Source organism: Myodes glareolus, chromosome 1 (assembly GCF_982192425.1).
Source record: "Myodes glareolus chromosome 1, mMyoGla1.1, whole genome shotgun sequence".
Classification (NCBI taxonomy): domain Eukaryota; kingdom Metazoa; phylum Chordata; class Mammalia; order Rodentia; family Cricetidae; genus Myodes; species Myodes glareolus.
The window spans coordinates 104,396,965-104,424,571 of record NC_142026.1 but is presented as its reverse complement, the minus strand read 5'-3'; the positions used below and the strand labels follow the sequence as shown (position 1 = coordinate 104,424,571).

Below are 27,607 nucleotides of genomic sequence, written 5' to 3'. Positions count from 1 at the left end.
TAATCCATGTACACGACAGAATGTTTTCCTACTGTCAAGAATGGAAATCTATCATCCATAGAGAAAGAGATGACACTGGGGATCATTGTATGTAACACATAAGTCAGACTCAGAAAAACAAATGTAGTGAGGGGCTGTAGGCAGGCCTGTTTTTCGTCCCACACGGCTCACACATGGCTAGCTTAGCCCCGGAAATAACAACATACAAATTGTATTCATTTAAACACTGCCCGGCCCATTATCTCTAGAGAGTTAGTTACTGGCTAACTCTCACATCTTGATTAACCCATTTCTAATAATCTGTGTAGCACCATGAGGTGTGGCTTACCGGGAAAGATTCAGCATGTCTGACCTGGTGGCTGGCTCCATGGCATCTGCCTCACTTTTTTCTTTCCAGTATTCTGTTCTGTTTACTCCGCCTACCTAATTTTTTGTCCTATCAGAGGGCCAAGGCAGTCTCTTTATTAACCAATGAAAATAACACATAACAGAAGGCCCACCTCCATCAAACAAATATTATCTATTTTCTCTCATGTGGGATACAGATTGAAGTTGTACATATGTATGTTCTAGTTAACTTTAGTTATCAGTTTGGCACACCTGGGAAGAAAAAATCCTCAATTGAGGAGTTACCTCCATCAGATTTGGTCCATGGGCATGCCAATGGGGCATTTCTTGAGTGATTAATGTGGAAGAGCCCAGCCCACTGTAGGTTAGACCACCCCAGAACAGGTGGGCTTGGTCTATATAAGAAAAACGCTGAAAATGAATGAGCCAAGCAGTATGGAGCAAGTAGCTTTCCCTCATGGTCTCTTTCAGTCGCTGCCTCCAGATTTCTGCCTGAGCTTCTGCCCTGACTTCCCTCAGAGGGAAATTTGACTCTGTCATAGGCTATTTTAGATTTAAAAAATCTGTGGTTATCCGAGGCTGAAGAATCAACCATGATTAAGAAGAGATTAGTGTGGTGAAATGAAACTTTGCTTCCTTGAGCATGGAGGCTTGAACAATGGTCCCCATAGGCTCATATGTTTGAATATTTGATCCTCAGTCAGAGTTTTGTTGGAGAAGGTGTGTCACTATGGACAGGCTTCGATGCTTCCAAAGCCCATGACCTTCTCAGTTTGCTTTCTCTGCCCTACACTTGTGCATCAGATGTAAGCTCTCAGCTATCGCTCCAGTGCCAAGCTTGCCTGCCTGCTTCAAGTTCCCCGCTACGATGGTCATGTTCTCTAACCCTCTGCACTATGACCTCCCAATTTAAATGCTTTATTTTATAGGTTACTTTAGTCATGGAGTTTCATCATGGCAATAGAAAAGTAGCTGAGACCGAAGTTGGTACATTGTTGTGTGTATATGTCTGTGACAGGCCTAACCATGCTGTTTTCAGAGGACAGCAGAAGACTTTGGGACTTTGCACTAGGAAATGCCATAAGCAGAGCTCAATGGAACAGTGAGCAGGGGCTGAAAATCAGCTATATTTGACTAGCATCATTGAGATTAAAATCTTCTGAAAATCATTTCCTCAGGGTCAGTGTATAGATGTGATGGTTCAGGAGGGGCCAAGGCTGCATCTCAGCTGGCAGCCAGACTCAGTAATGTGTAAGCTACCCATGTTGTACTGGTTTGAAGGCATGAAAAGGTAATGGAGAGCAACTGAGGCTTGGCACTGTGAGAGGCCAGGAGAAGCCCTGGTGAAGGTGCAGCCCCAGTTGCACAGGAGATCCCAGGATATCAGAGATTCTGTGAACAAGAGACAACCACCAAGGTTATCTCTTAGTGTGCAATGGAGCTGGAGCTTGTCTGAGCCTACCAGAAAAACTGTGCTGTGGATGACAGCCCTGGAGGGGTGGAACTGCCTATACCTTTTGAATTAAGAATATTTCAAATCCCAAATATGGGTCATTAAGCCACTAGATTTGAGCTACAATTGTTTAAGTGTGATTGTCTTTATATCCTGGATTTTCCCTCAGTAGGTAAAGTTGTGTGCCTGTGTGTGTGTGTGCTTGTGTGTGCATGTATGTGTGTGTGCATACATGCATACACACACGCATAGATACATGTGCATATGTGCACCATGTAAGCCAGATTTCTATGCCTGGATCCTCAGAACCCACATATAAACCTGGATGTGGTAACATGCATTTGAAATCCCAGCACTCCTAAGGGAGATGAGCAGTGAAGAAGAGTGAACCCCTGAGAAGCTCAAGGTTCAGCTAGCCAGATGCACCCTACTGCAGAAAACACAACACAACACACAGCTGGCTCACAACCAAGGTGGATAGGTGAGAACTGACTTCTGAATGCTGTCCTCTGACTACCACACATGCAACGTGACAATATGAACCTACATTCATGACATATCAGACATATAGGTAAATGTGTATCATATACTGTCCCACATCTGCAACATACCACACGTACACAAAGAAGTAGAAAAGGAAAAGGAGAAGATAATGTATGGAGGAGGTAGGAACAACATGCAAAGACACACACACACACACACACACACACACAAATATATGTCTCAATGAAATCCATTTATTTGCATACTAACCAAAAGGCTAATTTAAAACGAAGGTGAGACTGAGATAGAACTGAAGTTCAATACTTGCCTTCATGCAGAAAGCCCTGGGTTCAGCCCCCAGCATGTACGTGATTTGGGATGCAGGGTCAAGTTCAAGGTGATCTCCAGCCACATGGTGAGCTCAGGGCCTGCTTGAGTTGGACACTGAGGACAGAGGCTGCTCCAGAAACAGTGGTGGTGTGCACGGTAGAAAATGAAAACTGCATTCTTTTGTTGATGGTGTTTTTGTTTCATTTGTTGTTTTACCATTTTCTGAAGGGGTTTTTCTAGAACAAAATCTACAGACACTGAAAGTCCAGCTTGACAGAATCTGGTTTTCTCACACATGTTGTTTTCACAGAGAAACTAATGGGAAATTCTGAGCCCTTCTTGCTAGCTTTGGAGTGCTTCTCTACTTAACGTTTGAAGAACTAGAAGACCAGCTTCTCACTGGAAACTCTGCTCCACGCAGAAGTGGCTGTGCAAGGTCAGCTTTTCATTCCTTCTTTGGGTCATATGATTTAACAAATATCAATACCAGACAATCACATTTGAAATTCAGATAAACAACAGAAATTTTAGTATGGTCACTGGACTTGTCCCTGGGGTGGGATATACTCACACTAAAAATTTGTTCTCTATGTAAATTTCAAATACAATTGTTTATGTGAAATGCTGTGCTTGTTCTGGCAACACGGTCTTATGTTAATTTTTTTGTTTGCATCAGCCCCTTTTCCTAGGTTAATACTGTGAGTACAGGCTTTCTTACTTTCTTTCTTGCTTTTTTTTCTGTCTTTCTTTCTTTTGTGTGTCTTTTTTGAGGAGTATTCCTTTAACTCTTTTATTCACTAATACAGCACACTTTTTCAATGGTTCCTGTCACTTCCCAGCTGATTCCCCATGACATCATTAGCATCACCATAGCTTTAGACTATGTGAAAACCGGATGAGAAGTACTGACAAATTACAAAGACAAGAGGCTCCTGAGGAAGTTAGGATCGAATTATGACCAAGAAAGGAAAGAAAGGAAATGCCAACCTTGGTTTAAAGATAATGCCCCACAGTGAGTGCTGTGTGAAGGAGCCCGAGGGATACAGAATACCCATGGGAGGCAGATGGGCACTCAGCCTCACGTTTCACAGATGGAGAAACTCAACACAAAGGGAGGTAGTGACTTCTGAGGTGGGGGCAGGAAGCAACTGTGTAAAGGAATGGGGAGAGGGAGAAGAAAAATGCGTCTTCTGAAACCCTGGCTCACCTAGCACTGGGTGGTGGCAGAAATCATCAACAGGGGGACATTACTTTAAAATACCCACCCGAAGACACTTGGAACATTGTATCTTTATAAGCATAAATAATGAAATTAACATGTTCTAGACTTTGGCAGGGATTTTGAGAATATCTGTTTCAATCCCTTCATTACGATGGTGGAGGACCAAGGACAGCAGGTGTGTTTTTTTTTTAACTAGGTTGTGTAACTTTTGAATCTTCCTCTGTCCACAGCACGGGACTTCTCTATTTCAGTGTGTATTTCTGGATGCTTTTAAGTTAACCATTGACCTGTCACCTACAATGCGAAGTCAACAGGAGTCTTCTCAATGAAGTGCCTGGCTTAAAAAGTGCGATTTCTTTGTTCACCCATCATCAGGATCACAGTCCACATTCATGACTACACATAGGTTAACAAGTTAGCCAATAAGATGTTAGAGCTAATAGGCCAAGCAGTGATTTAATGAACACAGTTTCTGTGTGGTTATTTCGGGGCTAAGCTAGCTGGGCAGCCAGGATGAGCAAGCTGCCCTCTTCCTTCCAACAGTAAAGTAAAGCCAGGCAGGAAATCCCAACAAAGATATAGAGAGAAAGTGGGCAGAGTCAGAGAGACTACACGTAGCTGTCAAAGGAGAAAGATGCCAGCTTCCAGACAGAATCTTACCAGTAGGCCACAGCCTCATGCTGACTCAAAGATTAATAGAAATGAGTTAACTTAAGATGTAAGAGATAGCTAGAAATATGCATAAGCTAGTGGCTGAACAGTGTTGTACTTAATATAGTTTCTGCATGATTATTCCGGTCTAAGAGGCTGGAAAGTGAATGAGCAGTCTCCAACAACATGGACAGGTGTTTTGTTCCTTGGTTTCTGTTTTCCTCTCTGGTTCTTAGGACAGTGTTGTGACTGTGTGGCCCATGGTAGGGTCGTGATAGATGTGGCCACTGGAGAATTTCAGGTAAAATGTGTTTCTGGGTTCTGAGAGATGACACTTAGAAATGGAGATAAACTGGAGGTTGTAGACGGGTCCACAGGAGGGAGAAAAGCAGGGTATTCCCCCGGATCTGTTTGGTCCCCTGGGAAAGAGGGCAGAGAGTGAGGAAAAAGCACAGTAGAAGGTCTGCTACAGACTTTGGGATGAGTCTGGGGAATTAGATTTGGAGGAATTGAGGGAGATGCGAAGATTTAGTTAGCCTGCTAGCTTCTCTGATCGGGGTGACCTGTGGGTTCCCAGGGAGAGCATGATGGAGATGTGGGGTGCTGATATAAAGCAATGAGAGGGTGGAGATTAGGAGGGAAAGATCTGTGGGCTCCACTGGAGATGGGAGCAGGGGTAGAAGGGAGGCTCCAGCAGGTGTTCTGTTGCAGGGCTGGGCATGAGATTGGGAGACTGGGAGCAAAGAGAGAAGTATAGGTAGACAATCAGCCTCTTTCCCTGCAGGAATGAAGCATGGTTATTGTCTAGTGAGAGACAGAAAAGAAGTGGATCTGGATAGGAGAGGATGTACATGAAGAACTGGGAGGCATACATGGAGGGAAGACTATAATCAGGATATATTATATGAATAAAAATAATATACTCTCAATAAAAGGAAGAGAAAGACTGCTTAGAGTCATAAGGTATGTCTATACATTAATGTGCACGTATTAAAAGAAAGTGAGACATTAATTAAAGATAGCCTCATTGGACATTAAAAAGAGATTAGGGTAACATAAACAGTAACATTTGGAATGTCCTTTGCTACATGATGAGAGAAGAAAAGGCAAAGGAAAAACAAATTGTATTCCTAAAAAGACAATGAATAGTTTATGTAATTGAATTCTTGTATTTCATTTACCTCTAAGAAGCTGTACAATACAGTGGTAACAATATCTACTGCTAATGATTGGAGTACAAAGACTGGAAAATAAGGGTAGGAAACGTTTGTGTACCCTGGGGAGACCAGAATGACTCCTGAAGATATTTTAAGATTTCTGGATGGGTCCAAGGGTCATTTAAGATGAAAACAATTAAGATGAGGCACAAATAAAAACAGCTTTCTGCTCTCTGTTTGACAAAATTTATGCCTAATTTTTTAAAAACAAAAGTATCCTGCCTCACTTCCCTTGCCAAAAGATCCAAGGCTAACCACTAAGGAAAACTTAGGATCCTGATTGGCCTAGAGATGATATTAGAGTAATCTAAGTTAACAAAGTCTCTACCAAGCCTTTGCTTGGTATTTGTTTACCTTCCCCCAAGTTGCCTCCCACAGAGGCTCAAAATACTTTTTCTTTGACATTTCTAAAAATGTTCTATTTTTGGTTGAAGATACTTTAGACACTGAAATTCAAAACCATCTCTTGGAAAACTACTCATTCACTCATTCTCATGAGTGTCACTCATGTCTATATGAAATGTAGGTTTTTCTTTTATTAGTCCTTTTGTTATAGGAATTCATGATAACTAGCCTATGGGGGATTCTCATCCTTATACTAGTTATATTTTACATTATTATTATTATTATTATTACAAACTACCAGGCATCTAGTTGGGATGTGGCTCAGTTGATATAATACTTGCTCAGCATACATGAATCCTTGGGTTCAAATCCCAATTCCACATAAACTGGGCATAATGGTACATGTATAATCCTTGTACTCAAGAACTGCATAGATTAATGCATAGACCACTTCTGTCTAGGTTCTTGGTTTTTTCAACTAAAGAAATTTATAGGTGGATGCAACAGGCCAGTAAGAAAGAATTATATTTAGAACACAAAGTACATGTATACTCACTGGAGAGCAATGTGTATGACCTCATGAGTGAAGCCCACATTAGGAATTGTGTAGGTGGTGTTTTCCTAACTGAGGTGTGTCTCTAGGATGGTACTACTTGGTTGTCTCTTCTGATGTAAGCTGTATATTAAGGTTGCAGGGAGACTATATTAGCATAAGGCATATACAACAATAGTTCAAGTCAAGAGTCATGTGTCGTGGAACAAATTATTCTTTGAATTTGCCCTTGCTCATCAAAAGTCAGTAGTGGAAAATCATATAGTACAACTTTAGAGCCTTTTATATGCTGTGGTGGTATTGAGCCTGATTATGACTTTTAAAGATTTGAGTTGAGTAAGAATGCAGGAGGACAAAGTCCTGTCCATCTTTGTCTGAAAAATTGGTAACTTGTCTCACCAAGTGCAAAATAATGAAGATAAAATTTCATTAAGGGATATGGCCAACTGTTCTGCTCCCTCACTCCCTGACTTGTAACTATTTCTCAGAATCAATGGAGACCTCCCTATTGCAAGTGTCAATTATTGAGTCCCTCCCTAGACCTAGAGAGTCAGGCCCAAAGGCACTGCTGCCTGGCATGGCATTTTAACAAGCCCTGGAAGTTTCTCACAGGCTGAGAAGCTGAGATACACTCCTCCTGAAAGAAACTTGCTCCAGATGCACAACTTCGCTACATGTGTCTGATCTGTGATTAAACATATATACCACCTATATGTTGGTTATTTTGCTCTGGGACTGCACATTTTTCTCAAGGTAATTACTGTTTTGAGAAAAATGGAGAGCCCGTAAGTTGTGGCCACTGGTAAAAGGCACTTGTCACTAAACATTATACCCTGAGTTTCATCCTTGGTATCCACACGTGGAAGGGAAAAATTGAGTCCTGAAACACATACACTACCTTAATGTAAAAAAGAATTAATGAATGAGACCATTCTTCCTAAAACAAAGTATCTGAGCCCTTCATCTATAAAAATTCTACCTTTTAGTTTTCAATACCAGAAATTAATTTATCTCTCTGACATGCATTTTTGCAAGGAGACCTGTTTTTTTAGAACTGTGGATCTGGTCAATGAAAGAAAAACTCAGTAATAGAGACTCTGAAAGCCTACATATGCTTTTGGGGGAAAAAAATCTAAATTATTTGTTTACCATATGTGAAAGTATATATGATAATTGTTCCACTCCCAGGCATATACCCAAAGGACTCTATATTCTATTAGAAATGCTTACTCATTCATATTCATTATTCATTGACAGTAGTTAGGAAATGACATCAGCCTGGATGTCCATCAACTGATATATATATAAAATGTGGTATATATGCAAAATTTAATTTTATTCAGTTGTAAATAAAAACAAAATTACATAATTTGCAAGAAAATGAATGAACCTGGAAAATACTACACTGAGTGAGGTAACTCTGGTTAAGTGCAAGCCTTGAGTGTTTTCACTTGCATGCGGGTTACAGCTTCAAATTTTCAGACTTGTTTGTTTTTTCAGACTATATAAAGACATCACGTATAAAGACATGCACGAGACAAAGGAATTATAGTGGGACTGGGGTAGAGGAGGCCTTAAGAAGGCTGGGGATAGTTGAAGACGTGTGATATAAAAACAGAGAAAGAGATCCCTGGAGATGACAATGCTGAAGAGGGATGTGGGATCAGAGAGAATATGGGCGACCAGAGAATGGTTAACTAAAATTATGCATGTAGAAAGAAGTCACACAGAAACCTACTTCTTTAAAAAGTAGTTTTAAATATAATTTTGAAAAGACTTTAAATGGAGGTGCTATACATGGGTGGATAATGCTGTTACCAGAAGATATTGGTTATTGTACTGGTTAGTTTTTTTTATCTTTTTTTTAAATTTACTTATTTATTTATTTATAAAAATTTCCACTTTCTCCCCTCCTCCCAATACCCTCCCATTCCCCCCCACTCCCTCTCCTCCTCCCTCTCCAGTCCTAAGAGCAATCAGAGTTTCCTGCCCTGTGGGAAGTTCAAGTTCCTCCCCCCTCCCTCCAGGTCTAGGAAGGTGAGCTTCCAAACAGACTAGGATCCCAAAAAGCCAGTACATGCAGACGAAACAAGACCCAGTGCCATTGTCAATGGCTTCTCAGTCAGCCCCCATGTCAGTCACATTCAGAGAATCCGGTTTGATCACATGCTCGTTCAGTCCCAGTCCAGCTGGCCTTGGTGAGCTTTCATTAGATCAGTCCCCATGTATCAGTGGATGAATGCACCCCTCGCGGTCCTGACTTCCTTTTTCATGTTCTCCCTCCTTCTGCTCCTCATTTGGACCTTGGGGGCTCAGTCCAGTGCTCCAAAGTGGGTCTCCGTCTCTATCTCCATCCATCGTCGGATGAGGGTTCCCTCTGATCCTGCCTTCCTTGCTCACGTTCTTCCTCCATCTGCTTCTCATTTGGACCTAGGGAGTTAAGTCTAGTGTTCCAATGTGTGTCTCTGTCTCTATCTATGTCATCTTGACATTAGTAATAGTCATCGGGGAAGAGAAAGCACCAATTGATAAAAATGCCTTCACAAGATCGAGCTACAGGCTAGCCTATAGGGTATTTTTTTATTTGTGATTGATGGGAAAAGGCCCATTATTCTGGGTGGTTCCACCCCTGGGCTGATGGTCCTGGGCTCTATAAGAACACATTCTGAGAAAGTCATGAAGAGGAAGCCAGAAAGCAATCCCTCCATAGCCTCTACATCAGCTCCTACCTCCAGGTTCCTGTCTTGCTTGAGGTTTTGCCCTGACTTCCTTCAGTGATGGACTGTTACCTGGAAAAATAAACAAAATCAACCGTTCCCATGGTGTTCAATTACAGCAATAGAAACCCTGACAGAGACAGTTTCTAAATAAAATGAAACACTTCCCTGAGAGCTGTTTGATACAAAGGCCCAAGAGGGCCCCCAAACTATACATGCAATGGTCACCACACTTAGTTGCCCACCAGAACTGTATGGTAATAAGTTGGTATTGGAGATACCATGTACTTTAGTCGTAGAATATAGAGAAACCGTTCTGTATTTGAGCTAGATAACACTTGCTGGTCTTTGTATTGTTTTTCAGGCATCTAGGGGAGACAATTTAGTAATGTTCTTTCAGACTTGCCAGTCTTACACATTGCAGTCTCAATTAGCCAGTCAAAGGGTGCAAAAGGGACATGACTCTTAAAGTAATAACCAACTGATTTCTGACTGGATCTACGTTTTACTCCCTAAGTGGGAGTTCATGTCTGACATTGTAGGCCTGGTAAAAAGGCACATGACTTGACAGATCATAGGCACTAGAGGTGAACCTACTACTTTTGATTGGACATGTTGCCAAACTTCCTACGGAATATTTATGTCTATATTCATAGACTGCTGTGAGTAAAATGTAGGATAGAAGAAATGTTCTTGAGGACAGCAGAGGCTTTCTCACCCTAGATTGGCAATAGCTTGTAGGCTAGGACCTAGAAAAACAGCATCTTCCCAAGCCACCCTGGTCCAGCGACTTCTGTTTCCTTTGACTTGTGAACTCAAATAGTATATTTCAAACACAACCAGAGAGTTAGTTCTTAGAAATGAGCTTTTTATAGGTTCATAGGTGAAAACTTAAGAGACATGAAACAAGAAGACATACTGTATTATTAGATTGGATCCTAGGAAGTAGGTTGCCATTACCGGTCCTTTTCTGTGGTTTAACAGGGTTTTTGTGGGTTAGGGCTATATGCGAGGGGGCACAGTGAAGAAACTGCTGACATGACCACTCCATTATTAAGAGAAGGTTTCGTTGTGAATGAGAGAAAATATCCAGAGGCATCTGGAAGAGTCCAGAGATCGGATATGACTAAGGCTAAGGAAGCAGAAAAAAATAGTGGATATAGTAAGATAACAAGAAGTAGATAACAGAGCATAGTCAGAGAGAGAATCAAGAGAATAGAGAGAGGAGGGGGAGAGAGAGAGAATAGCAAGAGAGGGAATAGCAAAAATGTAGCAGGAGTAGCTGGGATATGTGGGTGAGTAGTTGTAGGGAGGGAATCTCCCAAAGAGAAGGTGTGAAGGGTTAGGATTTCTAGCATAGACTTTGAAATGTATAACACTTGTGAGGCCAGCATAGGCTTTGATATTCTGATAGGTGCCCAGGGTAAACGTCAATAGAGATCTTAGGTCCCTTTTGCCAGAGGTAAGGGAAATGACTCCTTTCTGTGATGGAAAACCTCTTTCATAAGTTCCTAAGGAACGCTGTCTTTTATCTAATCAGAAACCTTTCTATAGTCCAGTTTGAGCTCATTTCTGGATATATGGACTGCCTGTGAAATTTAACATTCCAGCCTTTTGCTGATGATAAGAGGCAACACAATCTCTGATTGCTTCACAGTAGAAATTGGGATGTTGTGGTGGGCTCAGGACTGGAACACAGATCAAATGATGCAGGATGTCCTTCTCTATTTGTGTTGTTTCTATTGGTTGATGAATAAAGTTGTTTGGGTCAATGGCTTAGCAGAGCAAATCCAGGAAGAAAATCTGGACAGAGATGTATAGAGAGAGTAGGTGGAGTCAAGGAGACACCATATAGCTGCCAAAGAAGAAGGATAAACCAGATGGAAGCTTACTGGTAAGCCACAGCATCATGACAATACATAGATTAATAGAAATGGGTTAATTCATGATGAAAGAGCTAGCAAGGAATACAATTAATCTATTGGTCTAGCAGATTGAAATCAATATAGTTTATGTGTGATTATTTGGATCTGAGCAGTTGGGACATAAACAGTCTCTATTTACAATCAAAGGTAGGGAGGAGAGAATGGAGTCAGGCAATGGCAGGAAATTTGGGGAATTTTATAAGAAGCATTTAGTTTGCTGTCTGATCCTGAAGAGAAGGGAACAACCACATTGGCTGACCTGGTTCACATGTACTTTCAGAAAGTCTAATGCACAACGGTTTTCTAGGACCACATGGGACTGGTGAGCTGCAGGCTGCAATTGATTCCCACATGGTGCCTATATCTGTTATAACAGAATAGGGACAGAAGTTATTAGCAGGAACACTGTCTGTAATCTGTACTGAAATCATCACTGTAGAAAAACCAGTCAGCAGGCATCTGTAAACAGCTGGAGGAGACTCATGCCTTTGAACCAGAACAAGTACAAAGCCTAAAAAGTTATCAACATAATAAAAGTATAAACGTTCATTTGTAATATGATAAAAGCTTCTTGGCCCAAAAGAGAACAAAGGAGAAGAAGAAAAGTCCCAAAGTTGCTTCTAGGTTAAATGCATAAATACCCTTTCCTCTGCCCAAAGGCTTGGCCATACATAGATTGTACGGAGATGCTTTTATCACAATGAAAAAACCAAAGAAAATTAAAAATTTTGAGCCTTTGACTATGATAATAGTATCCAGTGCTTTACCAAGGCTAGATTAATACTTTATCAGAATTTGATTAATTAATATGTTAAAACTCTGAACTCCTGAGGTCTTAACGTTACACCTTATCTTTAAGTCTTATTTTCCTATGAACTTTAAATCACTTTCTCACTCCTTCACAACTTACATAAGCCTTTTCTCTTCCTTTTATCCGGAATCACCCAGTCATTTACCATGAGACACAGGTGCTTAACTACTGAGAGCAGTCACTGAAAAGCAAGGTCTTTTAAATAAAAGAATAGTAAAAAGCAAATTTTTAGTAATAGCAATGTGATAGCTTGGGTTTGTCTTTTATTGAAACCTGTTTTGTGAGTTTATCTTTCTCGCAGGAAGCCTGACAGCAAGGTGAACCTGTCCATCCATGAGTTTACCTTTCTTATCAGGAGACCTAGGAGAGCTAAGGAAAGTAAGGCCTAGTTTTTACATGTGAAATGGACTGACCAAGCAGGGCAATCTTGTGGGGAGGAGCTGGGTAAAACAGGTTTGCTGGTGCTAACCTGTCTGATAAGACTAGGACTCACCATTCAGTGCCACCACAGAGATTTGAGAAGGATAAACTTGAATAGGAAGCATAAACCAAACAGTCTTGTTACCATCTGAGAATGACATAGACTTACTTCTATTTGGACAGCCATCTTGGCCTCGAACTCACAGAGATCCACCTGCCTCTGCCTCCCAAGTGCTGGGACTAAAGGTGTGTGCCACCACAACTAACTATTCTTTCTTTCTTTCTTCCTTTCTTTCTTCCTTTCTTTCTTTCTTTCTTTCTTTCTTTCTTTCTTTCTTTCTTTCTTTCTTTCTTTCTTCCTTTCTTTCTTTCCTTCTTTCTTTCCTTCTTTTTAAAGGATTTCATCCTTTTTCTTTCTCTCCCAAGCCTACATATATTTTTTAACATACTGTAAACCATTTAGATGGGTTTTTGTTGTTGTTGCTGTTGTTGTTGTTGTTGTTGTCTGAATCTATCTTTACTCTATATCTTTCTTTTTCTGACCACAGGAGTCTTTAATTTGCTAAGTGATATGGCAAGGATAAAAGCCATGGCTTTGACAGTTGGATGCACCCTATTCCTTAGCTTTCTGAGTGTCTAGCTTCATGCTGAGGTACTGGTGGAAGCCATGTTTATTGCCACAACTCTGTGGTGTTTCAAGGTCTCTACGACCACCAAGAAGCACACTATCAGCTATTCATAAACACCATTTAAGTGTTTTGTGGTGGAGCCTCTTAAAAGAACTGCAAGGTTTTACAGCTAATGCTGAGTCAGGGAGCCTCTGTTAAATGAGACATGTTTGCCTCTAGCAAACAGAGCCCACTTAAGATAATGCTGCTACCAAGAAGCCATGCTTAACTTTGTTTATTGTATCTAGAATTACTTCGTAATCTCTCTCTGGTTTTATGTGGCTATAGCTGTCCATGTTAGCGCCATTTGTTGATAGCCATTCAGTTCCAAAGAAACATACAGAATCCTACATTAATTTTAAACTATTAGCTCAGACTTTCTTTATTAACTAACTCTTGCTTTGTCCATAAACTCATTATTCTTGTCTGTGTTAGCCACATGGCTTAGAACCTTTTATCAGTGAGGCATTCTCATCTTGTTTCCTCTGCATCTGGATGATGACTGCAGACTGCGCCTTTTCTCTTCCCATGATTCTCCTGTCCTGGTTACCCACCTATACTTTCTACCTGGTTACTGGCCAATCAGCATTTTATTAAAGCAATGCAAGTGACAAATCTTTACAGGGTACAAGACCATTGTCTCACAGCAGAAGACATTCTGCTTTCTCATTCAACACCTTAAACACCATAGTCTGCAGACTCTCTAAAGGGTTTGAGAGCAAACTAAGCAAACTCTTCTTGTTTTAGTTACTTACTTCAGGCTTAATCTTGACAATATACACAGAAGCTTGTCTCTCTAAGTACTCAGTATGACTACAAGCATAGCTTTGCGCACATTAAAGAATTTGATCATTTATAAGGTGACTGACCTTTAATTTGCCTGTGTTGTTTCTAACAGTTTACAAGTTTGTAGTTTTTATAAGATTAACATATTATAGTTTTGCCATTGCTAAGTTTGACCTTTAAAACTGAAGATTTAATTGAACATCCTCTGGGTCAAAATAAAACTTTAAACTATAAATATTATCCACAGAGAGACTGGGAACCCTTTTTTTCTGATCTTTTCATAGTGTACCTTTTCAGAATATCACAGTTTCTTGTATGACTCAGTTTATCCAAATAACTAATGCTTAACAAAGTTAGCAAAAATGAAGAGGCTAGTCATACATATTTAAATCAGTTTTTTTTACTAGCCCAAATAGACTTTAGGAATTTATAAACCTTAACCATCAAACTTATGTTGTTCTTTTAATAAAATATCTTAGAGGCCTGCTTTTGAACACAACAAAGACATAAGTGGTTGAACATACATTTTTTTTCAGTTTTTGTTAAGATAAGTAAACCTTTACAAATTTAATTGGCAAAAATTTATTGTTAATAAGTTGAAGCATGATTAATAAAAACTCAGGGTCAAAAATTGGGATTCAACCTGAAGATCCAAAACTCAAAACAGTCAGCCACTGCTCTATCTTAACCTCAGTCTGAATATGGCGATTCTGCCTCCAGGAATCTCAAAAGGAGTCTGTGCTAGAGCTTCCCCACCCCCCATTTTATATTCATCTCTACATCTGGAATTAAAAATGTGCACCACTGGAATTAAAGCCATGCACCACTTGATTTCTGTGGCAACTAGTATGGCTACCGGGATTAAAGGTGTGTGTTACCATAACCTGGTCTGTAAAGCTTACCAATGGGATTGTTTTACTCTCTCTATTTATTAAAATACAATTGAAATGCCGCTACATAGTTCTATCTTTTATAAGCAAGAAATGAATCAAACTTATATATGTGTTGTAGCAGATCACTTTTGTTAAACATGAGTTGAATCTAAGTTGCATACAAGTGTGCTATAGTAAATTAAGATTACCTATGTATAGATTTTTTTTCTTACTACCAACACTTTTCTATTACCAGTTTTTCTGTTTTGTTTTGTTTTTCGAGGCGGGGTTTCTCTGTAGCTTTGGAATCTGTCCTGAAACTAGCTCTTGTACACCAGGCTGATCTTGAACTCACAGAGACCCACCCGTCTCTGCCTTCCAAGTACTGGGATTAAAGGCGTGTGCCACCACCATCCAACTTCTGTCACAAATTTTAAGTTATCATTTTGTTGTAGATTTTATAGATTTTTTTTAAACCACAACCAACAAATTTACAAAGCTTGAGATAAAGAGAGTTTACACAATGATCTTGCAGATCCTCAGATAAAGTTTATAATAGTTCAGCAAAAGTTTTTAAAGATATATGGGGAGGGTATTTATAGAGTTAAACATCTATGATTACACCTTGTCATTTTTGAAGAAAGTAAGTAAAACTGAGAGGAGTATGAGATAGGCAGCAATTGTTTTTATTGGGAAAGGTTTCCTTATGAGCTATTTTAAAACACATAGTGTCTTTTCCTGGGATGTTATGCTTTGCTCTCTTTTTCTGTGTCACCGGCCCACCTAATCCAGGACAGAGACTTTGTAGAAGGCATTTTACATACGCATGCTTTGGTCTAGAGAGAACAGGCCAGAACCCAACTCCAGATCCAGCTTTTTAATAGAGTAGAACAGCATGTGACAATGCCAAAAAGTATCCAGACCAAAAAAAAACCTTTGGATCTCTGCAAAACTAAACTTAGGGATCAGAGGAAGAGACCAGAGTGAGCAGAGAGTAAAGAAGGCTTTGACATAAGAGAATTTGAGAGGGGAGAGCAGAGCAGGATTAGACATAAGAGATTTGGGCGTTGTTTTCTTGTGCAGTGGCAGAAGTGGTTACAACCTGGGAAACTGGGAAACTGAGTTTGTCATCTTTTCGCCATTGAAGCAGATTGCCTAGTTTATACTGAGGCCGAATCATTTGGTGTAAGACAGTAAGGCTTTAGTGAACTCTGTGAGTCTGTGGAGAGAAAGAGATTCGAGAATGCAAGTGGCCTAGAAAGAGTCCATGGAATTCAGACTCCAGCAGCAAACAAGAGAAGCAGAGAAAGCCCCAAGAGTGGACTGAGAGACCAGTGGAGTCCTTTTCAGGAACAGAGCAAGTATGATATATGAAAGATTTCAGGGCAGACAGAGCAAGCTCCAAACATGAGGTGAGAATATGTGTTGAGGGAAGACAGGGATGGAGAGGGAAGAGTAACTGCCCTGGTGACAAGAATTTCAATATGAGGCATCCCCAAGTAGACTGAGAGATGTGTCAGAGAGAGATATCACGAAACAAAATGGAGTGGTATCTCTTTCCACGTGATGGGAACCCAGTAAGGCCAGAGGAGTTGTGTGGTACACCAGTATGACCTTTTTAGTAGTAAGCTCCAGGGTCTGAGAGAGTCTGAGACTGAGCAGGCAGCTCCAAGAAGGCACTCTCGAGAGTGGTGGAGAAGAGGTGAGTGGTTAGAGCAGCTGGAGAGATAGGCTCTAAAATTGGAGTCAAACATAGTAGATGACAGAAGTCAGCAGAAACAAATGATCCATACCTAAGGTGAGTCAAACCAGCAGCTTGGTTCAGTTAGGAGAGGCCAGACCCCTTGGGAAAGGTGATATGGGAGTCCCCTCTGTGTGTTGTATTTGTTAATGAATAAAGAAATTGCCTTGGTCTGATAGGGCAAAACTTAGGTAGGCTGAGAAGACAGAACTGAATTCAGAGAGGAAGAATAGAAATTGTCAGGCAGTATAGGGAGAGACACCATGTATCCACTGGAAACAGACGCTGGGAATTTTACTCGATAAGTCACTGCCACATGGCAATACACAGATTAATAGAAATGGGTTAAATTAAGATGTAAGAGTTAGCCAATAAGAAGTTAGAGCTAACGAGACAAGCAGTGTTTTAATTAATACAGTTTCTGCGTGGTTATTTCAGGGTTAAGCTAGCCAGGTGGCCGGGACAAACAAGCGGCCTCCTCCACTCCTCCCATAGAAAGGGTCCATTTGTAACTCCTCCCAGGTATTTACTACCATATATATGCCAGGGGAGAAGTAAAGAAACTGTAGGCATTTGCCCTATTATGAGAAGAAGGTTTTTATTGTGATAAGAGAGAGAATATCCAGAGGCATTTGGAAAAGTCCACAGCAGAGAGAAAGAGAAACAAACTAGACATGACCAGGGGGTAGGGAAGCAGGAAAGTGGGAGAGAATAAGAAAAATAGCAAGATATAGAGAATAGAGCCTAGCAAGTGAGTATGAGGAAAAAGCAGGAGGATAGTAAGAGAGAGGGGCCAGCAAGGGAAGGAGCAGTGAGAGATTAGCAAGAGGATCAGGGTTATAAGAAAGATGAGGAGCTGTGGAAGGGAAGCTCCTGGACTGGAGCGGTTTTAGGGTGGGGGGGGAGGTAAGGAGGGGTAACATGCTAGCTAGCATGCACTTTGAAATGCACAGCACTTGTACTGAAGGACCCTGGAGGCCAGCATGAGCTTGCATATGCTGACAGGTGCCACAGGTATATGTCAGTTGGAGAGCCATATGTCCTTTCTCCCAGAGGTAAGAAAAATGCCCTTTGAGAGAAACCTGGTTTATAAGTTCCCGAGGAATGCTGACTTTTATGTAACCACCTTCTATAGTCTAGCTTGAACTCATTTCCAGATATATGGAGTGTCTGTAAGAACTAACAGAGGCATGGGAGTTGAGATGGTCTATCAAAGTTGACCCACCCATGAGGTCTTGACGCACTTCAATATCAGTCAAGTACTCACAGGTAGCTTTCAGGCAATGGTGTGCATTTAGGTCGTGAAAAAGAAGTATGCTAATAAGATACCGGCATAAGAAACAGAGCCCTCAAACATTTCTGGCATTTCTGGCTTCTGACCAGGAAAGAACCAAAGACATTCCCAGTTTCTTGTCAAGGACAAGAATTGAGGTTCCTGCCCCTACACTGCCTGACAATTTCCATTCTTACTCTCATTAGCGCTGTCCTCAGCCTTGACCAACGAAGCTTCTCTTTGAAGCAAATCGCAGCTAATGTGGCGATTGATGGTTGCTCATGGTGTTGATAAGAAGTGACTTCAGAACATTCAACCTTAAATGGGGTGTCCATATCATCCCCTCAATGGCTTGGGAAACATTATGGAAGAGGGTGTAGGAAAAAAGTGTAAGAACTAGATGATTTGAGAAAGTTTGAGAAAGACCATGAAGAATCATTTTAACGGCATGACCTGGTGGTGGCATTCATGAAATCACAGGCGTTGCCTGCATAGGGTTGGCACAAGACTCAGCCTGAAAACATTCAGCCACAGATAGAGGAGGGGCTGGTGGGACCCTTCCCCGCTCCCCCATTCGGGCATGCTAATGGAAATCTATGGCTGTTGGGGAGCAGGAGTCCAGTCTCTGTCGATGTAGCCACTGGTGAATTTCTCATGCTTCAGTGGATAGCCTCACCTGAGAGTGGACCTGGTTAAATCCAGGAGGTCACAAAGCTAAAAACAAAGGACCAAGATGTGAAAAATGCAACGGGGGACTTGGTGGAGGGAGTGTGAGAGAATCGACGGGCGCGAGAGGACGATGAGGGTGGGGGCATGAGCGTGATCAGAGTGTATCACATATGTGTATGAAATTACCAAAGAATAAATTAATTAAAAAGAACAAGAAACAGCAGTCGTCAAGGTCATTGGGAATGAATCTCTTTCTTCATAAAACCAGAACTGAAACTGAATGTCATGTCTTACCATGGGTAGGGATGTGTAATTCAAACTAAGCCAAGCCAAAAAAAAATTATTATTTTCTGCCCGCTGGACCACAGCCGGTGGCCCGCTCGCAGTGGGCCTGTTCCCGGCCCTCCACGCTCGGTTTCCTGTCGCTCTGCGGAGACTGGAGAACGGACCAGACCGACCACGCAGAAGTGTGGCGGCAGGATGGCGCAGACCGCCATGTCCGAGACTTGCGATTTCTTGTTTAAATTCTTGGTCATCGGGAATACGGGAACTGGCAAATCTTGCTTGCTTCATCAGTTCATTGAGAAAAAATTAAAGATGACTCAAATCATACCATAGGAGTGGAGTTTGGCTCAAAAATAATAAATGTTGGTGGTAAATATGTAAAGTTACAGATATGGGACACAGCTGGACAGGAGCGATTCAGGTCTGTGACAAGAAGCTACTACAGAGGTGTAGCTGGGGCTCTCCTCATCTACAACATCACCAGCCGAGAAACCTACAATGCGCTTACTAATTGGTTAACAGATGCCAGAATGCTGGCGAGTCAGAACATTGTCATCGTCCTCTGCGGGAACAAGAAGGACCTGGATGCTGACCATGAAGTCACCTTCCTCGAAGCCTCCAGGTTCGCAAAAAAGAACGAGTTGATGTTCCTGGAAACGAGTGCACTGACTGGTGAGAACGTCGAAAAGGCTTTCATGCAGTGTGCAAGGAAAATACTGAACAAAATCGAATCAGGTGAGCTGGACCCGGAGAGAATGGGCTCTGGCATCCAGTATGGAGACGCTGCCCTGAGATAGCTACGGTCACCACGGCGTACACAGACCCCAAATGCACAGGAATGTGGCTGCTAGGCACGCCAGCAACACAGGTTCCGAGGCGGTTTCTGGGGCACAGCTGCTGGAGCCTGAAGAGTCTGGAGTCTTTACTGCCACCTTTTCTACCCCGCACAGAAGCAGATCTTCATGGGGGAAGCCGCAGTGCACACTGGCAGACAGGGCTCAGCAGCCACACTGCAAACTAACTCAGTGGACAGGACCTTTAGATGCCACACATATGCAAAGACCCCCGCCCCACGTCTACCCCTTCCTGTTCCGTGAAACCAAGCTTGTGCTGCACACAGCCTGGCCCGTTCCTCCAGCACAGAGCCAGTGTGACATGACAGAATCCTGCTCTCAATGAAGCTTTTTTTTTTTTCAACTCACAGGAAATGCAGTTTGTGAATGTGAGCGTGTTTTTCTCATTGTGTTGGTTACACACGACTCAGTATCAGAGGACTCTGGCGCTAAGAGCCAGTGCATTTCTTATTTAATCCCTCTTGCCCTTTCTACACCGTGTCTGTGACCCACACCTGAAATGCTACCCCTCAAGGACTCACTGTCATCTGGAAATAAAGTGGAACCGAGTGTCTCACGCAAAAAAAAAAAAAAAAAAAAAAATTATTATTTTCTCATCAGAGGTTTTCTAGTAAAGAAAGGGATATAGTGTTGCTTTGCCTCTTAAGGGCATTGCCTTTTAAGAGAAAATATGCCCCAGGAAAGCTTTCTACTATAAAAACATGTAGGTTGCTTTGCTGCAGGGGTCCCTTTGGCCATGCTCATCCTTTAATAGAGAATTCCTCTACAACTGTCTCAGCGGCTTTTGTGCACTATGTTCCTAGAGAGTGTCTATATCATTGTATCAGAAATTCCACGCGTGTTCTGCATTCTGCTCTGTGTGTCTTGTCTGAATTCACTCCGCGGGACTCACAAGGGAGCAAGGTCCTTATAAGCTAGGGATGAAAGGGAGAAGAAGGACTTTGCCACTACTTGGAAGCAGTATATGCCTATCACATTCCTGCATAGCCAGTTGCTACCATGAGAAGAAAGTGGAAGTTTTTGAAGGCACTTCCCAACTTCAGACTAACCCTTAAATTAATAAGATTTGACCTCATGCATAGAAAAACCGCTTGGTATTCAAAGAGTCCTTCTAAGCATGGAAACACCTTAGAAAACCATTAAGGCCAGACTGGAAAGCACAGACACAACAACATACTGGCCACTCTTATTGCCTGCAAGATCCTGCCACCTGCTTCTCTCCATCTCTCACCATTAGTTATCAGCGGGGAGATAAGGACAATAGTTTTGCTTTTCTTCACTTCAGACGTGGCATTTCCTGGCTTCCTGCCCCCTTCCTTCCCTGCTGTCCTGAACCCTCAGGGTCTGGAGTCTAGAGCAGACAACAAGGAACAGTGGGGTCCCAGAGAGTGCAGCTGGGAAGACAGCCACTGAGCCAGAGGCTGTGGTGGTGCCAGCCTATGGGGAGAAGCAGCCCAGGGGCTGCGTGTGATTGCTAATGAGCTTTCGGTGGCGACCTGGCTCATCAAGACCTTTTGTTTTCCCAGGCTGCCCTTTGTTGACTTGAGGCTTGTTTCCCTTGTGGCAGAGGCCCTCCTGTTTTCCTTTTCTTTGGAGACTTCGTGGGAGCTAAATTTAAACTTGATTAACAGCTTTTAGTCTGCGGAGGGTCAGAATACTGCTTTCTTGTTAAATGTTGCTCTTTCTGGTTCCATTTTGTTTTGTTTTAAGACACAATAGGGCCTCACAATGAGAGGCCTTTTGATTCTGTTGCTATGGTGTAAGAAGTAAAAAATTAGCATCAAGTATTGGGGGTTTTGATCCTGATCACAGTGGAGAAACACTGACTAAATGCTTTTGTGCGTGCGTGTGTGTGCGTGTGTGTGTGTGGGGGGGGGTGTTTGTGTGTGTGTGTGTGTGTGTGGACTCTATGATTAATAGCTATGCCCCCAAACCTTCATAAACATTGTCACTAATACCTTGTTTCCGTTTGCTACTGAATAACTTCGAACTAATAGGGAAAAGCTTGAAGTTCATAGCTGATGGAAACCTCCCGCCTCCTCAAACATCTCGAATCTCTACTAAGGATTGCCTTCCTCATCCACTAAACTTCCGTTTCTGGTGTTTCCAAGGTGGAACTGAACCATTACTTCATGAAAATGTTACTGGACAGCTTCTGAAACACATCCACCCTTGAGTGAGACACCCTTAGGTTAAGATGGCTTTTTAGACAAAGAAATGTTGGAGACCAGAAAAGAAAAACTAAATGCCAAATGCAAGCGGTGCAGCCAGAAGTTAATACATCTCACCCAAGGCAGGGCAAGTTAATCTGAGTCCTTGTTCATCTTGCTTTTCCTAAGGGTCAAGGCAGAGTCAGAGCACAGAACCCAGGCCTGCACTTATGCAGTAGGGACTCTGCCTTTGGAGATAGTTGAAGACATGGCATATCTGTTATTGTTATTTTAACTTCATCATCTGCTAAAAGCAACTTGGTGTGGCCTGCTTCAAGCCCAGAATGCTTGTTTAAAATGGAAACAACTAAAATCTTCATCACACACCCCCACCAGCTTCAGACCCTTCACCTATTAATGTTGGGTCAGTCAAGAGCTATTTCACAGTTGGTCCATCTTTAGCTTGCTAATTACAACCCTCAAGCTGCTCAATTGTTCATCAACTTAGCAGCTTTGAATAAGTTCTAAGTAAGCATTTGAGGATTGCCAGCCTTTGAAGACTGAAGCTGCATGCAGGGCCAACAGTTTTTATCGTTTATTAATTTACTAAAGATCCCAGAGAAGGAATTGCGCTTTCACAGCAGAAGGACGAGATGCTGAGCTCTGGAGCTCTGCATTCTCTCCACTTCTAGAGAATGTTCCTTGTCCTACTTCAGCGATCATGCCCTTTCCTCTTCAAGGCCTCAAATTCCTTCTATGGTCTCTAGATGTTAAGAAAAAATAAGACAAGAAGGGCGACTCCACCGCCTCAAGAAATCCAATTAGGTCAAATCAAAATGCCCATCGTTTATTAAGCATGATGCTCTCTGGTGGCCAAACGCATCGTGGGGAGACAGGAAAAGAGGGAGCCCATGCAGACCCAAAAACCACCTGCTTCTCCTGTAGGAGTTTTGACATGCTGGGATTTGAAATCCAGACCAATAAAACTCCCAGGCCAGTCAGGTTGGCATGGATGCCAGGGGCTGGGGGCTATGCTCCAGACTTAACAGTTCTTGTTTGAGGTAAGGATTTTAGTTACTCTTTTTACAGCAAAATATGAAATCTACCTTTAGCTGGAAGCATGCCACTGTCTCCTCCCTTCAGAGATAACTCAGCTGGGCAGCTCAATCACCAGGTCAGAGGACCATTCCCCCTCCCCACAGGAGGACAGAGACAGATCTGGCTTAAACTATACCAAAGAAGTAGGAAGAATAATTATCCTCTACATGAGATCATGTACTCCCTGCCTGCCTCCCTCCAGAATTCCCCATCCCTACCACAGACTTTACAGACTGCCTTGAGGTTCTGTTGGGTCTGTCTGTTTTCCTGAATCCTGACTCAGAAGCATAACTTTTCCTTTCCTTCTTTTAACTTCTTTTATCTTTCTCTAAAACCCCATTGTTTGCAGACAAACAGCCTCGTGGACTAACTCCATGCCTAACTCAAATGGCATGTCTTTCTCCAGTCTTCTCTATTTCCTAACTCTGGGCACCTGCTGGGATTTACAGTTTCCTTGACTTGCAGATTTTCTTTGAAACTCAAAAAAAAATTATCCTCAAACTTTTCCCTGAGTCCATTCTTAAATTTTTACAAGAGTAAAAATACCAAGAGGAAACACAGATATCCTTGATAATGTATGGTGACTGTGTCGGAATCTCCAAATGTTTGGGGACAATTTCTCTGTTGCTATGGCAAAAGGCCAGGAAGAAAGCAGTTTAAAGGAGGGTTTGTTTTGGCTTACAGTTAGAGGAAAGACAGTCCATTATCCATGGTGGTGAAGAGTTCATGTAGTAGGAGCTAGTCACATCATTTAATCTGAAGTCAGGGAGCAGAGAGTGACAAAAACTTGTACCAGGTTCACATTCTCATTTTTATTCAGTCCGTGGCTCCTGCTATGGAATGGTGACCCCCATCCACATTTTGGGAGAGCCTTTCTGCCTCAATTAGCATAATCTAGAAGCTCCCTGACAGACACGTGTAGAAGTCTGTTTATCAGGTCGACAGTCCAAATTGCCCATTACCATAATCTTCCTTCCAAATTTACAGCTGATGCTTCTCAGTTTCTTCCATTTCTTCGATGAGGCTACTGTACCTTTTGTCTTCCTGTGCTCTATATTTGGTACTTGAGGGAGTCCACGTCATGAGATGAGAAAACATTATATAGCAATTGCTTTCATCTCTGTTGTGTGATTTGAATTTCTAGTACCACCCTGAGGTAAAGTTACACATTCCTTTTTTAGAGGAACAAATTGAGTTTCAGAGAGGTTACATGAGTTCTCTGAAGTCACATGAGCACCACCAGTGGCTGTCAAAGCTTGGCCAGCGTCCTGGCCCAGTTACCTATGGATGTCATTACATCTTCCACTGATGTGTACTGTCATTTCTAACTCAGTCACGTGTTCACTAACGAATCCATCAAAATACCTAAAACAACGGCAAATAAAGCAACTAAACCTAGAAACAAAAAACCAAAATAGGTGAGGCAAAAATAATTAAACTAGAAAGGAAAGTGTACTAAATGCTAGAAGATATTACCACCTCTCTTATTCAAAATTTGACGTTTGTAGCAGAGACATGGAAATAAGCCACAACAAAACTTATGAGAATGTGGAATGGAAAGACGACTCATTGGGTCAGAGTCTTTGCTCTGCAGGCATGAGGGCCTGAGTGAAAAACCAGGCATGGCTTATCCCAGCATTAGGGAGGCAGAGACTTACAGATCCAAAGAGCTTGCTGACTGGCTAACTTACATGTGATGATGAACTTTTGGTTCAATAAGGGGCCCTATTTCAACGCAATAAAGCAAGGAACAATGGGAGAAGACACCCAACGTCCTGTGAGTACACAAGGGCATATATACATGCAAACACAATATATTTTTAATTAAAATTTAAAAAATATATTTGGGGTGAGGGTGGGTTAATCAAAGCTAAGCATGCACAAAAATGGTCTTATAAAAACATACTATTTTAAAAGAAAAATTTAAAAAGGAATTTGAATAGAAGTCTTCTGCATGGGTTGCCAAAGTTTCCCCCAGTGGGTCATTAAATGACAATCTCAGTTTCAGATGTGGGATACCATCTTATGAATTATTATTGGTAAGGAAGCCCTAGAGGCTCCCAAATCAACTCAAGATATTGTCATTGTTCTTAGTTGCCCTCCAGAGCTGGGGGGTAAGACCCTGTGGCTGAAGACAACACAGGTTGGTTTCAAACACAGAGAAATCCAGCTAGGATTGAACTGGAAACTTCATCCCTCCTGGCAAGCTTCCATGGTATCCGGAAGGTGCTAGGTAGGCCTCTGAGGGTAGAAAAGGCCGTCCTTTGACTTATTTGGTGGTGGACTCTGCATGATAAAATATTGACAAGGCAGGCCTGTGTATGACAGTCACATAACTGTTTTGGGGGTGATCAACTCTTTTCTGGTTGAAGTTGAGACCTGCTCCATTAGAGGGATTTCATGCCTTGTACTGTAAACCTGATCAAAAAGCCTATAGCTTTGGAGGTCACAGGTCTGAGGGAAGGGGGAACTCACTACTGTTATTTTTCTAAACAGACATGTTATAAAACTGTCTCCTTAATACTTATGTTTAATCCTACAGACTAGGGATTACCTCAGTCTTTGTCAGAGAAACGTTTTGTTTCGTTTTGTCCCCCTCCCTCCCTCCTCCTCCTCCTCCTCCTCCTCCTCCTCCTCCTCGTCCTCCTCCTTCTTCTCCTTCTCCTTCTTCTTCCTTTTTTTTTCAAGACAGAGTTTCTCAGTAGCTATGGAACCAGTACTGGAACTCGCTCTGTAGCCCAGACTTGAACTCACAGAGATCCATCTGCCTCTACTTCCCAAGTGCTGGGATTAAAGACAAACACCACCACTGCCCAGTTTACCGAATGTTTTTAATTGAAATAGAATTACATCATTAGAATTAACTTCTCCTAGAGAATTAATAGCAACCGATATGTTGTCTAGCAGAGCAGCACTAATTAGACTTGATAAATTGCTGAGGAGAAAGATGGCTTGAAGGTAGGAGAGACACGTGGTGAGGTTATCAACAGAGAACAGGAGAGGAAACTGAGGGTAGATGTGATTAAGACACATTGTATATATACTGAAAATCATCAAAGGATATGTTTTTAGAAATCGTGTTAACTTTAGAGAACAGCTCTAGAGCAGGACACAATGCAGATTGGGGATGACGGTTGAAAACACACTTATGAGACTCGGGTGTAGAACTGCAGAGTCATGTTTCTTCCTACTGTTTTACCAAATTAATAATCCCACACCAGAATGTAAACAACTTACAGACCCAAGGAAATAAGAGGGAAACAGTCGAACCCAGTAAAGTTTAAGATGATGAAACGCTCATCTGTAGAATTGACTTGAGTAGTTGGGGTCATCTTCTTTCTGGAAAATACTCCTTAACTTTGAATATGTAATGTCTTTCAAAGATCAAAATTAATGGAAGAATTGAAGGCCTTTTATAGTCTCTCTCTCCCTCATTAAGACTGCAGAATATCTGAGAAATGGGCATGCCAACAATTGTCTTGGCACTAGCTGTGCCAAGACATAAACAGCATAAACAGCTTCCTGGAGTACTCATCACTTTCTCCATCTCGTTTCTCATCTTCTTCTGTTATTACCTGGAGACGTTTTGCTCATCTTTCCCCAAATAAATGAAGATTCAAGGTGTCTCTAGCTTATGTCTGTCCAGTGTACTTTTCTTCCCTCCATCATCATTTAGAAGCCACTACTCCAAAGCTTACACTTGGTACTTGCTGTGTGGTTGAGCTGACTTCCCGGCACACATCTGAGGGCACAGAGAATTCAATTGGTAATTCAGAGGATTCTACACCCTTTTCTACAGGGCTGAGTTGAAGGGTCACTCAGCAATCCTCAAACTCTGGCTTTAATTCTTGGGAATGAGTTCTGTTTCTTCAGTATTTGATACTAGGAAGATGTAAGCTTGAAATTTCTTTAAACACTATGTCCAATCAAGATCTTAGAAATTATGGTGATCTAATCACTGTAACCATATTGACAGCTCCCTATCCCAAACAGTACATCATTGAATAAATGATGACTTAGTTAAACCTAGATCTTATGGCTATATCTATATATGTGTGTTAGAGAGTGGATTAGATACCCCTAATGGCTCTTAGGTATCTTGAGGTCACTCTTTAATAATTTTTCCTTCATATACCCTGTGTCCCATGATTTGTGGCTTTGAAAAAACGTTGCTCCCCATACCATCTCCATTTTGCAACCACAGAGAATTCCAAATCATAAGCAGAGTGACCGTCTAAGCTTCTACGACTCTCAGTTACATTGCAAAAGTAGGATCTGACCAACATGGCTATTAAGTGCTGTTTATATATAGGGGATGCATTTATGATGACACTACCATTCTTACTCCATTTGCTTATTTTTAAGGCAAAAATTTATATGACACTGGAATATAAACAGTAAAATAAGAAAAGGAAATGAAAATCCAAATGCTAATTCTTATTGCCTTCTTATACTTTTGCTGTAAATGTGATTATGTTTATAAGCACCTCGGTTACCTGTTATTGTAGAACTTTCTCCAAAATCTCGAAGCTTCGAACAGTAATCACTTTTCTGTGGCCTGGGAGTCTGAGCTGACTCCGCTGGATGGCTCTTTAGGTCTAGACTGAGTTCACTAACAAGCCAGGAGCAAGCTGGCATATTGACTGGACAGCAAGTGCACCAAGGCTTAGAGAAGCACATGCCTCTGTGGATTTTGTTCATCAGATCTAACTGGAATGATGGACATAGACACTTTA

General features: G+C 41.7%; 1 pseudogene; it reads left to right on the top strand.

The window, feature by feature from the left end:
* Window positions 1-18,859: 18,859 nt before the first annotated feature.
* LOC148123543 (ras-related protein Rab-4A pseudogene) lies at window positions 18,860-20,193 on the top strand (annotated as a pseudogene).
* Window positions 20,194-27,607: the final 7,414 nt, after the last annotated feature.